The following is a 4,031-nucleotide window of genomic DNA, read 5'->3' on the forward strand; positions in this document are numbered from 1 at the left end:
TCCTTACCCTTGTCCTACCTTCGCCCTCCATCATCATCATCATCCTCACGAACATTATGAGAATAATGCTGACGGTGATGTTCACCCTGATGGCTTCTGTAAAAGTAGCAGTTTAGTAAAAGGATTGTAGTAGTAGTGGTGGTGGTGGTGTCATTTAACTCCTAGTTTCTGATCGACTAGACACATGATCAAACGCGTTACGGCCGTGACTATCACAAACACATGCACGCACACACACAAATATACACGCACGCACACACAAATATACACGCACGCACGCACATAAATATACATACATGCTCACATTCATATATATAGATAGATAGATAGATACGCGAATACACACAAACATACACACACACAAAGTTGACCACACTGAGATCGATGGGTCAAAAGTTTACTGGTCAATATTAAAGCAGCCACCAAGTTAAAATACAACCGACCAGATATTATGTGGAATCACAAAGAAAAAAATGTTCTGTTGTAAAAAGCAGCTGCCCTCTCGACACGAACGTGGTGTCGAGAGGGAACCAATTCAAAATCCTGTTAAGATCAACTTTAACTCACATCTTTCCGGAGCCGAGAAAATATTGTACTCGCCAACTCAATCCCGGCCCTTAAAACTGCTGACTTTGTGCTTAAATTAGGGAGGAAAATAAAGTGGGTAGGTGGGTGGGGCGGATTGGTCGAGTGGTCAGAGCGATAAAGTTTATGAACGCAGTTCATGGATGCTTCTTGCATCTATAAATGTCGAGACGTTTGCTAATAAAGACATTTGTTGGTGGTTGTATATTAAAGATAGAAGTTATCACAGAGTTCAACCGACGACTTTCGTTTAATTCCAGATTAGAACGATTTCAATTCATCGCTGAGGATTTGCTATTGGGAAAATACTTGGATATCATAAAATCTTTTCCCGTTAAATAACTCGGGTCTTTGAGAAGCCTAGAATGAGAAATGGATAATTGTTCTCTGTAAGAAAATTTAATATTCCTCGAACCAGTGACGGGAAATAGTTTACAAAACCACTCGAGTTCATTTATTATAATAATAAAAAAATTCAACATTTACAAAAACCATCTGAACGATTACAAAACAAAAAACACCTGAACGTTTACAAAAAACATCTGAGCTTAGCCCGTCTTAAGAATGGAAACTGCTTGTTCTAATTCTTAAATCTTTGTGTAGGACACCCACGATAACCAAAATGAGACGAGTCCCCTCCTCTCCCAGACATCACCCCTCACCCGCCAAGCCCAGGCAATCTGCCCCCGATATCAAGTCTAAGAAAATCTAATGAACATAAGGAAATACTGACTGCAATAAACAATAACAAACAATTAAAGAAACGGTTAAAGCAAATACCAAACGGCGTCAATTTACAAACATCACCATAAGACTCCAGAAAATATTATCATTTATAAAATAGATAAAATGAACTATAACATCTTAAAAAACTACCACCCAACTGACATGGATCCTCCAAGACTTGATTTTAAGAAGTCGATGTACGAAGACCTAGGCATTCCTTCACGTTTTCCTCTGACAGTTTTTCAATTTTATTTGTGGTGACCGCTTGCGTGCGCTACACCACCGCTTTCTCACTTTTCTCTTCAGTAGACCAGCTTAATATGCACCCTCCTGGCTTCTGACGGTGTAGCTTGGCCACAGCAGTTTTCGCGTAGCTTGCCATAATGGGGAGAAAAAGGAATAAAAACAACAAGTAACAACCACACGCTCGAGACGCTTCAACAATAGAATTAACAGTAAAAAATAACAACAGTTCTTACCTTCTTCGCACAAAACATCACAAAACCAAAACTACTCCGTTAGCGACCAAAATATTCTTATGAAGGGTTAAATTCAAAAATAAAAATAAACTTTATGTTAATTCCAAGAGACGGATGGAACCATTATTTGTAACTTCAAGTTTTGTTATTTTAATATTCGATATTTTTTCAAAACTGTGGGCAGCAAGATGAAGATTGAAGGTTCGAGAGTTCGTTTCCCGTCACAGATTGTAAGCTTTGTCAATGGACAAGACATTCATGTCCCAATAAGTCGGTACCACAGAGTGTCACAACATAATACTGTGAGCAACAACAACATCGTGTAATTGACGATTGTTTAGTAGCACGAAGTCCTGAGTTCAAATTCAAGCTCCTTCTTTCTCTAATTGAGAAAGTTATTTACTAAATAAAAAGTCCGGTTCACAACCACGTGTCTCCGGCCTCTAACACACGAGAGGGCCCCGTAGTCAGATCACCTGTTTTCTGTAACCCTAGATTGTCTAAAACCCCTTAATGAAATGCGATTGACGGAATATATGCAGTATTTTGTGTCTGTCTGCGTCTGTATCACCAAGAGGTACCGGATAAATCGGTTTACCGAAAAAAATATACCCCATATTTACTCCGAGTTCGAGTTATGTCCCTTTGGGCACAGTTAGACTTAGCTATTCGATAAACAGTATCGATAAAATAATCGCCAAACTACTAGGCTAATTACTAATTAATAATATTCAATTGGGTCGGCGTTTTCCGTAAAATTAAGGAGATTAATGCTGTTGAGGCAGACAGCCAATATTTTGTAAGCCTCAGCTGCCTCATTGTGCCGCTCCACAACCAGCTTTAAGGGCAGCACAAATCACTGGCCAGTCCTATTTTGACAATGTCGATCCCGCTTGAATTCCCCTCCTCTTGCTTACCTTTCGCTGCAAATGTTGATTTATAAAGGTACAAGAGTAACATTAATGACATCAATCCCCACCCCCCAACATAGTGACGGTGGGGTCACATCGGTCAAGGACACTGACCCTTACTTCCGACTCAACAAGTACAGACACATATCCCCGAGTAAGTCGTTAGTCTTTCATAAGTAATTTTCCGGTTTGGTCTGACTGAACTGATGCAATGAAAGCCACGGAACCGCTGCTCGTATTTGCAATATTATCTTTTGTACTTAAAAATAAAGTTAAATGGTTTTGTCTATCGAGAGTTAAGGGCCTTCATCACAGACTCAGCCTGATTAACAGGATAATAATAACGGTTCGATGTCTGGTGTCTTATTGCTTTCACAAACATGAGAAAATATTCTCACAAACTTTTACGTACTTATCTATCTATTTATTCATGTATTTTGCTATTTTGGTAGCATTTGAACCGTCATCAATATTTTCCTTGCAGTATGTATAGAAAAAAAATGATGATGATGATGATGATGATGATAATGAGGAGGAGGAGGAGGAGGAGGAGGAGGAGGAGAGAGGCGCTGCGCAGCAATTCTAAAATATAACCAAAAAATTAGCCCAAGATCCTGATGGCGGTAACAATCGTGGACGGATTGAACCTGTTAGCGTTCTTTGTCGAATAGATCTCCTATGATGAGGTTCATGCATTGCATAAGCTCTCGGCCTTCTCATCATCATCATCGTCATCATCATCATCATCATAATCATCGTTTCTCGCCTGCTTCGTCGTCCTTACTCTTTCACCCAGTATCTTCAACAGATGCAGCAGCAAAACCAGTGAATCAAACGAAAAACACATAAAACCGAGTTGTGTGTTGTTATTTTGGTTTTATTGATCTTGTTAGAATGAAAGGATGGGAAAAGAAAAGAGAAAACAACACAAAGCAAGAAAGGAGAAATGAGAACAAAGAGGAAGAAAAAGTCACCATTCATCGATCGATCGAAACGTATGAAAGTTATTTGAATAAAGTTAATAAGGGAGATAGAAAAAGGAAAAGAAAAGAAAAGAAATCGGGTGTCCACCACTCCTGTCTGGACATGCAGTGGAGAAATAACGGGATGGTCAACAATCAGAGTTCCGAAAACATCGATACCGTTTCCTATTATTGCTTCTTGTTTTGAGAATCTTTAAAGTAGATTTGTTTGTTTATTGTATCGGCTAACGAAGCAACAACAACAACAACAACAACAACAATACCAACAACAGCTATAAGAATTAATTCTACAGAGGAAGAAAGACCAGATGAAAGAAATCTGAAGAAAAATCAGTATATGGAATATA

The 4,031-nt window shown here is 38.9% G+C and overlaps 1 long non-coding RNA gene across 1 annotated transcript in view; it reads right to left on the reverse strand.

Moving 5' to 3' along the window:
* LOC106867352 (uncharacterized) overlaps positions 1-1,858 on the reverse strand; it is a 46,071-nt gene extending 44,213 nt beyond the window's left edge. Inside the window, exon 1 of the long non-coding RNA XR_001409124.2 lies at positions 1,791-1,858. This is a non-coding gene — a long non-coding RNA (uncharacterized LOC106867352). The remainder of the gene's footprint in view (positions 1-1,790) is intronic.
* Between the last annotated feature and the right edge of the window lie 2,173 nt (positions 1,859-4,031).

This window comes from Octopus bimaculoides, chromosome 3 (genome assembly GCF_001194135.2).
Source record: "Octopus bimaculoides isolate UCB-OBI-ISO-001 chromosome 3, ASM119413v2, whole genome shotgun sequence".
NCBI classification, from domain to species: Eukaryota; Metazoa; Mollusca; class Cephalopoda; order Octopoda; family Octopodidae; genus Octopus; species Octopus bimaculoides.